We start from the raw sequence: 10,034 nt of genomic DNA, 5'->3' as shown, positions 1-10,034 counted from the left end.
TGTAGATATTAAATAATTAATAGTAGACTAGAATCCTTATAGCTAAAATAATTCCCTTATAGAATTCAGAATGTGCTAACTGGTGTGGAAGTGCTGTCTTCATGGAAATTTTGCCTTGTAACAACTGTTGCATAGGAAGTGATTCATATGAAGCTTTTTATAATTATCTTGTATATATATCTATATGTATCTGTATATCTTTTCAATATCTAGCAGGGAAGATTCCAGTTTTCTCCTTGACTGCTTTCAAAGCTCTTCTTCATGACTGTGCAGTCATTAACCTTAGATTTTTCCCTAAATTACTGCTTTGAATCACAAATCCTTGTTTAATGTTTTCTGTTTGGACTATTTCCCTTCAGTAGTTTTATTAAATAACACCAATCTTGTTTTGTTTAAGCTTTGTTCAGTATTTAATCTTCAAAGCCTTTTGTTAACAAGAAGTTTAAATCAGTTCTTCTTCTTCTTTAATATTTTTGTACAGAATAAAGTGGAAAAGTCTCTTGTTTAAAGGAAACTGAAGAGGTCTTCCCTGTCTTTGTGGTTGCCCACTCTGGGTTGTAAATTGAATCTGTGAGGAAACAGCATAAACTTCAGTTTTTTGATTTTTTTTTAATGGAACAAAACCTCATGCCGCTCATTGGGGAGGAAAGAGAGCTGTATTCTTGGGAGGATAAATATAAAACAGAGAGTGTACTTTAAAGAATAGACTCTATGTTCATGGTGTCTTTGGTTGTAATTCTGCCTCTGTTGTATGTGGGATGATGTGCTGTTATTTATGAGCATTAGTAGGTGAATTTTGTGGCTTTTATATTTAGTTATGTGTATGCTAGGTAAATTCTGTGTCTCTGTTTATTCTTACACAGCTCTGCCTAATCCGATCTTCCTGTTTTCTACTCTGTAGTTTCACCTGTCTATTTTATCCATAAACATTTGGTGTTTTTAAATAATGGTATTTTAAAATTTTCCTTGGTACATATTGCAGAATTAAATATTGGGCTTCAAAAAATTCTAAAATAGCCTTATACATTTTTAAAGCACTGGCATCATGCTGGTGTTTATTTTGTGTGTTGTCTGTGTAGATAAGTGGCATATATTAGTGAGCAATTTGCAGATTCTCTTCCTTAATACTGCTCAAGATGAATGTCATTGGCAAATAAGAGAATAACAAGTAATTTGGTACTTTTTCCAGTGGTTGTCAAATACTAGAATAGAGATAGAGAAGAGATGGTTCCTGTCTTTACATTACTGTTCACATTCAAGTCCAAAAGATGCTCCTGACTTATATTTCATCTTAGACTTCTGATTTCGTAGAATCATAGGATGACCTGAGTTGCAAGGAACCATAAGGATCCTCTAGTTCCAACCCTCCTTCCATGGGCAGGGACACCTTCCACCAGACCAGGTTTCTCAGAGCCCCATCCAACCTGGCCTTAAGCACTTCCAGGGATGGGGCATCCACAGCTTCTCTGCTCTTCCATGTACTACAGAATAAAGGCAAGTCATGTAATGTATATTGCAAGTACAAGTATTTATCAGATTTTGTTCCTCTTTACTGTTTATTGTTATGTCTGTTGATAATAAACAAGCAGGTGAAGCCCTGCAGAACTATAGTTTGTGTTGTTTGAAAAAATAATGGCAGGTACAAATCTTCTCCAAAGGAGTAAGTTGTATAATAATGTAGTTAGTGCTGTATACTGAGGTGGTTTCTGATGGTGTTTTCTTCATCTCAGGATGTATCTAAGCTGTGGGACAGGGTTTAAAAAATTAGAAGGAAAGGAAAAAAAAAACCCAATTATGTGTCACCTTGTCTGTTGGGTAGAAGTACAGCTGGTAGAGACCCAAGGTGGGCAGTGCAGGATGTTTTGCTCAGTGCAGAATTACTTTAGAAGAGGAGACAAAATGTCTGTGACTACTCAAGGTGTGGAGGTTTAGAGGGGATGCTGTCTTGGTAGATAATGGCTGTACAGTAAAATGAGCCTGAGTATTCAAAGCGTAGTTGGTTTTTAAGAAATGTAGCTTAGGCACATACTAGAGGTTGGCTGTATTTTTTGAGTAAGTACGTAATAAATGTTAGTGTCAGTTCTTACACTTTAAAATATTTTTCCCTAAACTTTTTTTCCTACTAATATGGGAAGCAGAGTTTTTTCTTTGGGAAGGCTCTAGGAATCACTGGTAACTGCTGGGCACAAAGTTGTGAACATGTTCAAAGTTGAAGGTGGAGAAGCTACATGAACTTATTTGGTCAAGGGGAGACTGAGAGCTGTTCATCCCTGAGATGAGTTAAAGGGATGATGCCTAAAGTTTGGGTGGTTATAGTCTTAGAGGAGAACAAGATACATGGAGCTTCTCAAGAAGGACTCATCAGCATTAAAACAAATAATTTAATGTATAAAAAGAAGGCAGCACCTAGAGAAAACACTTTGAGATGTAATTGCTTGTTTGCTTATATGTTGAAATTTCAGTCACTGTAGTCATGTCAGTCCTCTTGGTGCTCCTCCTAAGTGTCCAGTGCTGTTTCTTGGGATAACCTCAGTGTCAGGGAAACTGTGTTGGTGAAAACAAAGCCTGGGCGTTATTCTTTGATAAATTCAGGAGAGTTCTCAAGTTGGCAATGCTTCTTGAGCTGCTTCTGGATGGAAGGCCATTAACTGTTGGATGTCAGATTTTGTGGTGTAGTGTCTGAGTTGGTCCTGCTATCTTTAAGGTGATATTCTTCTGCATGATAGAGTTCTGACTTAAATACAGCTTGTTGCTTTCAAGTAAAAGGTAGTAAAAGAGAGAAATTTGGTAAATAAACTACATGAATCTCTATGACCTTTTACCCTAGTAATGCCTTCAACACTTAACAAAGTCCTGGGATTTAGGTTTATATCTAAGCAACAGTGCACACCTCCAGTAGTTATAAGGTATGGAAAATTAAGGTTTGCTGGGCTAGTAGATAGTAGAATTTTTAAGGTTGCTTGTTGAAATAAGTGCATTATCAATATATACCTTTTCAGTGGGTAGTTTAATATGTTGGGTTTTGTTTTAAAATTCTTTTTAGCAGCCTCCAGTCTGCTATAATCTTTCCTAAGTAAAATAGTGCATGTTGAAAGTGATCTCAGGATGTTATCTGTTCAGGCCCCTTGTTCCAAGCAGGATAAACTTAGTTGAGGTTGCTCAAGGCCTTTTCCAGTCCCATTTTTGATTTCTAAGCTAATGGGGCCCTTAGCTATTGAGGATTTGCACTAACTTAGTACTGCAAGTTGGTTTTTCCATTCTGTTTTTTTGTGTGATTAAGTTTGGACAGAGAGGTCTGTCTAGCTATGGATGACAGTGCTGAGGAAAACCAATTTGATAGTTACAGAGGGTTGTGTTCTTTGCATGCTGCTAGATGTTAATATGTTATTTACCCCTTAATGGTAGCAATCAGATTACCAATCTCCCATCTCTCCTCATCCATATCTCTCACATTCCAGTGTGCATTCTACTTGCCTTTGCAAGCAGACATAAAGCACCGTAGCCTGGGTTTTCAGATATTTTGCTCAGTGGGTGGGATAGGGCCACCCTGCTTGTACAGTCATAGGCTTTGCTCCACAAATAGTATGTCGCATTCCTCCATTGGAGTTACTTCTTTTGTTTGGATCCTACTGGGGTTTAAGTCTATGACTTTTCCCACTCTGTGGTTAATATGTATCATCTTGGAGAATTCTGTTCCTGAAAGAGCTGCTGCTTCTTCATTGAACTGTGCACGCTGAAAGTGGTTGGTATCCAAATATGTACAAAAACCACTTTCAAATCCAGAAATTAGAAGGAAAATGAAACAAATTTGGCATTTAAGAAGGAGGAGGGTAAAAAAAAGCCTTTATACTTCAGGTACTTGAAAAAAATATACCATTTGTGCTTCTGAATTTTGTAATAATCTCCAGTTTTTTGTGACTTGGCATGTTATCTATATATCATCTATCAGAGCTGCATGACCAGCACTTCTTGAGAATCAGAAAAGTAGAGTGCTTAATAAAGTGTGTTGCCCTGTTACTGTACAGTCATACTGTTTCTCTGTAATGCTACTGTGGAGAATCCAGTTAAGCAGATTTAGAAGTTGTAGAGCAAAGCACTCAGAATGTCATTAAATCTCTTTAAATGCTTGAGATAAATTACTCTTTAATGAGATCTGCTGTAGGTTATGCAGAAAATGGGAGAAAATACTGCATTTTATCTCACTGTATTTCTAGAATGTCCACAAAAGAGTCCTTGATGACAGTAACTAATGGCATCTCTTGAGGAATATTTTATGCATAAATCAGCTGTTTGTGCTCTTGGGAAGTTCCTCTCCAGGGTGCAGAATAGAGAAGGCTGCAGACTTGTAGGCCTGTGATAGAAGTCTAACAGATTCCTGATGGCTTCTTGGAAAACTGTCCACAGTGAAGAATGGCAAAAAATTTCTCTGTACATTATCATCTGTATTTTACTTTAATCTGTTTCTAGTAAGCAATGAGCAGATCTGTCACTGTGTAAAGATAGCATTTGTCTGTTGGGTACAGAGATTATTTCACAGGCAAGTTTGCACATGGGAGAATTTTTCATCTCTATTTTTTCTTGCTGGAGAAAAAGAGAAATGTTTTTAAGTAGAATAGACCATTTTCAGGTGATGAAAACAGGAAATCCATAAGATATTAGTGTACTCATCTTCATGAAGTGCTGTGAGATTTTTTTTAGTGTAGAGTGTGCCATTGTATGAAGGCAGCATGGATGAGGTGAATGCCATTTAGTGAGTTTGATTGCCCATCTACTGTGAATTGTATTGATTACTTAGCAAAAAATCTCAGTGTGTTCAGATGTCATTGCTAATGACATCTATGTAAATAATACAAGAAAATCTCCTTCAGACCAAACCTAGAAGTTCTCTTGATCCTCTCTACTAGCTCAGGCTTTGTTCAAATGATCTACATGCAAGAAAAGGCAGTTCATGTGGTGGTGTGGATCATCTCATTTAAATATGTCCTCTTACTGTTTCCAGCATTTTGCATCTTTTTCTTGGTGCACTTACAAATGCATCCTGTGTAATTAATTTTCATCTATTTGAATTTAGAATGCATAGTGAAATCCAAGCAATGCTGTGTTTGGAACCCTATATGATAGTAGCTTTCCTGTAAGATCCTGCTGCTCTGTTTGTGCTTTACCATGGCCAGATGCTTTCTTTTTCTGGTCTGTGTGCACGTATGCACATGTTGCACATTTTTCAGCCCTTGTCCTTGGGATGCTTCACTTAACAATTCCTGTTTCTGAAGCAGCAAATGTACCAGGTGTCAGATCTCCAGCCTGTAATTCCCGAGGCTTTGTCCCGTCAGAACAATCTGTGCTGTTTATGTCTTCCAGCAGAGCTGGAATTCAAGACTGTCTCTTGTTTTGACTTCTCTAAGAATAAAAGTTTCCAAAAGTACAAGTGGAAAATGATGGTATTATTCTCTGTTCATATAAAATGTCGATGGAATTTCAGCAACCACTTGAAGCAGTCAATGGGAAAGTGTGTTGTTGAAGCCAGCAGAGCTCTGAACCATTAATTGCTTAATTATTCAGTTTAGTTCTTCTGCTGGTTCCAAAACAGTTTGAAATCTTGCACAAAATAATTATTATCAAGTAATTGTATTAAATGTGGGGAAAATTAATAGGTTCTAATTTTAAAAATCTATTTAGCTATCTATACAATTATTTCCTTAGATTCACTTTTGGATATGGGTTGCTCCCAAAATGCTTCTCCCTTTTGATTTGTTCCTAGCAAGCAGGCTTTTCTTACTAATTGCATTTCAAAGGTGACAATCTTAAAAAGTGGTCATACTCAGGATATCAGAGATAGCATATGGGAGATTGAGTCTCACTTTAATATAACTGGATATTTTCACCCAGCATATCATGGTAAGTTTTCTCAGGTTACAAAACAGAGATCTTTCATTCCATGAAGCATAGCAGGAAGGTTTGTGTTCTTGCATTTTCCCAAAGCTCTATGAGAAAAGATTAGCATTTTGTTTATTTAGTTACTTTGATTTTGTAGAGTGAAAAATGAGAGAAGTGGTAGTTCAATTTTTTTTTAATGTTAGATCCGTCCTGTGCATGCTTTTTACTTTTGCTGCCTTTGCAAAATGGTTTTGTTCTTTAAAATAAAGGCTTAAGTATTATTCATTATTAAATACTTGCATGAATAGCTGCTAATTCAGGTTTGGTTTTCACTGAGGAGATAACAAAGAGATGAGCAGTGTTCTTTTTGGGAATATCTCCTACATTTGGAATGCATTTTTAAATTAACTTACCTAACCAGTAGTAGAACTGGCAGATGTTTTCAGGAGATGCACACTGTTATGTTTTTCTTTGACTGAATTAATGAAAACTTTACCTTTAATGTGTTAAATATTTGGAGTTGGGGAAAGGTACCAGATGCTTCCTTAGAAGTCTTGCTAAAAATGTGATGAACACGTGAAATCTTTACTTGCTATTCAGTGAATGAAGCCTTTTTGTATGTTGAAAGTTTAATTTAAATCCTCCTTCAGACAGCATGTTTTGTGAAATGTTTTTTTCTTTTTTATTATTCATCTGTAGGTTCCTTCAGAGAAATCGGAATCCTTTGCATCCATGTTGAGACGTTCTCCTTTAATTCAGATGGGGCCTGCCAAAGATAAAATTGCCATTGGTCAAATATTCCATGTTGTAGAAGATGATCTTTACATAGATTTTGGTGGCAAGTTTCACTGTGTGTGCAAAAGACCAGAAGTTGATGGAAAGTAAGTAATAAACTTTATGGTAGGTGATTGACATCTGTGAGTGTCATCCTGAAATGCTTAGCTAAAGGGACTGGAACATCTTCTGGACTGACCTTGCATAGTTTGTAGGAATTCTGGGGTTTAAACTATGGAAGTTAAGGTATTGTGCAGAATGAAAATCCAGTCATAAACAGATCTGCATAGCTCATCATTGTGTGGAATTCAGATTCCTTTACACATTTGCATTATTGCTATCTATATTATTCCAAATTAGCAAAGGAAGTTACTGAGTGTTTAGTCACTGAAAAAAGGGAAATAGTTGTCAAGCATTGTTTATTAAAATACTTGGGAATTTTGTGGATGTGGAATTTCAATCCCATGTTAAGTAGTCTCCTTAGGCAGCAGCTATCTCTGCTAAGCATAGATGCATGAGGTGATATACTGGGGAGTTTACATGTTATTTGTGATAACACTTTTCATAGCAGATGATCAGTGCTAATGTGGTCAAATATTCCATATTGTAGCAGGTGATTTTATATACATTTTGATGTCAAGTTTTACTCTGTCCTGAAGTAGAGCAACTGTGGTGGAACTAGAACAGTTGTACTGGGGAATACTGTAGTTAGTGAGCTAAAAGATAAGAAAGCAATGAATTTTAGTGAAAATAACATTTATGAGCTTTCTAAACTGTCTTTGGCACCTTATAATAATGTATTATTCAAAGATCCCTTGAATATTTCATTTGTCTCCAGGTTGCTTTAATACTTATTTTTTAATATATAGGCAAAATACCATCTTTTTGAGTTCATAGCATCAGAATATTTTAGTCCATCTATTTTCTCTCTGTTTCCCCTAAAAGAGGAGGAGCATCTTTGTTAGTCTGCAACGTCACTGTTTTTAAAACATGAAATATGATTCCTGTGGTAATCAGTTCTGCAATGGTTGATTTAACACAAAGAGATTTAACAGAAATAATCACACATTTGTGTGCAAGTCTGCAATAGTATTTTATCAGAGCATTTTTATACTCAGCTTCTTTTTTTCACAGGTCTGTGAATCCTTTATGCCCATCCCATTTGGCAGCAGGCAGAGATTTTCTTAGTCTGTTGCTGCTACTGTGGTGATACAGCCCTTGTTGCTGTTTGCATCCCTTGCTAATTTCAAATTGAGATTAGTTTTGCCTTTCCCTCTCCCATTCTTGCATGCCTGAGGAGTGTTTCTCTATTAGTCTCAATCTCTGACCATTCCTTTGGGTTTGTGGTCGAGTTCAGACCAAAACTCTCCGTTCAGCTGCACCAGCCTTCTGCCATTGGGGAAGACCCTGGTGAAGCATTGAGGAGTTTGTCCCTATAGATCTTGGATGTCTTCTGGGCACTTTTTCATGTCAGGACAGCTTCTGTACCCTGAATAACCCAAAGTCTACTGTCCTGAAGCCTAGATCTGTCTTCTTCCACTTTCCTTACTCACTTTCCTTCAGCATGGAAGCTCTCATTGGTGGTCTCTGCAGCTGAGACAGACAGCAGCTATCACATTCCCAAGCAGTTCTTATCTGCCTGTGTCCAGCAGAAAACCTGTCCTGCTTGGGTTGTCTGGCACCTCTGGTGAGAAGATGTCAGCAAGGCACTCTCTCTGATTGCTTGCTCCTCTCCATGTTTGTTCCTGCTTGAGCACACATCAAGACATTTAAAGTGCCCTGTGACAATCAAGGCCTGCAATCCTGAGGTGACCTGGTTGTCTGAATGAAGCTTCATCCACTCCCTCTTCCTGGTCACACTGCTCACAGCAGACACCCACCATGAGTCTCTGTTGGTCTTCTCTCCAATTTTGGCCCACGGCTCTGAACTGCCTCCTTGCATGATTCACAGCAAGGCCTCATGCTCCCATGTCCCTTTAGGCTTCCACTGCAGCCTCTTTGCCTTGAGCCATGTTTGCTTGTGCAGTTCTTCCCAGGTTTGAGGAGAGGACAGCTTTGTGTTTACCTTCAAATCCCTGACTGCAATGCACTCACCTGGTGAATGCTGGAACCACCACTTGCTGTTTGCTTGTGTGGCGTTGTGTCCACATTTCTCTTCACAGAGAAGAGCAAGGCACAACTTCCCAAGGATATTTTCTGGAAATCGCAGCAAGGAACCTCAGAGAAAGAAAAAAACAGTTCTTATTTCATTTGCTGCTCCTGTGTTGTGCCAAAGTAGAATGCAATATGGAGATTGTTTACCCAAAATGATGGTATTTTGCTCCCTTGGCCTGTCAGGGCCAAGTGTGTGTCCAGACTGTCGGTCGGGAGACAGTCACAAGATTCTCTTCAGTTGAGTTGGGTGCTTCTGCAGATTCAGTTTCAATGTAGTGTAATGTAGTGTAATATAGTATAGAATAATACAGTATAATAAAGCAATTAATTAGCCTTCTGATATCCTTGGAGTCAGCTGCATCATTTCTCCCTTCATTGGGGTTGCCCTGCTTTTACTATGTGGTCTTACTATATTGTCATGGTGGTCTGGGATACTGAGATGGCAAGACAAACTGGGAGAAAGGAATGAAAGATGTCTTCCTTAAAAAGCTCACAGGTAAACAAGCATCTGTCCATTCCTTCCTTGCTCTCATCTTACCCTCAATAACCTACACCTTTCTTTGTGGTGCACGTTGCAGAGGTACAGGGGAAGATGAGGCCAGGAGAAGCTCGTGTTGGAGCAGGTGCTTTAGAGTCAGCTGTCCACTGAATGCTGGGAGCATAAGCCTGGGGCTGAGAAGATCTTGGCCAGTTATGTTTTTGGCTGCCTTTTATAATGATAAAAACAAGCAGATCCCTATAAAACTTGTTTCTACTTCCTTCTCTCTGCTTTTGAATGGGAATGGAGAGATGGAATTTAATAGCCTGGGTATTATTAATGAAGTTAAATTTGGTACTAAAGGCAGTAGTTCCCAAAATAGTAAAGACAGCATTTGCAACATTGAGGATGTAGTGACAGTGCATATAGTAGTGTTGCTACTCTATATTTAAATGACTTAAAGCATTCATTTGAGATGTAGGTGACTGATTCAAATCCCTGTTCTCCTCAGTTCACACCAGGAACCTGATTTTTTCTCAGACTGTTTAAATGTTATTTAGAAGATCTAATCCTCTAAATAAAAATAATTAAATAAGAAAGCATATAATTTAAATAATTCTTGCCAACTTTTTCCAATTCATTGTGTTTCTGGAATTGGAATTTCTAAAATTTACCTGAATTTGCAAAAAAATTGCAGTAGCAAGCAATCTTTTGCCATTTATGTAAAGAGGCATTTTTTGAGGACATGTGCTTT

The sequence above is a fragment of the Agelaius phoeniceus genome, chromosome 1, assembly GCF_051311805.1.
Source record: "Agelaius phoeniceus isolate bAgePho1 chromosome 1, bAgePho1.hap1, whole genome shotgun sequence".
Taxonomy (NCBI): Eukaryota; Metazoa; Chordata; class Aves; order Passeriformes; family Icteridae; genus Agelaius; species Agelaius phoeniceus.
This window is presented reverse-complemented; position numbering follows the sequence as displayed.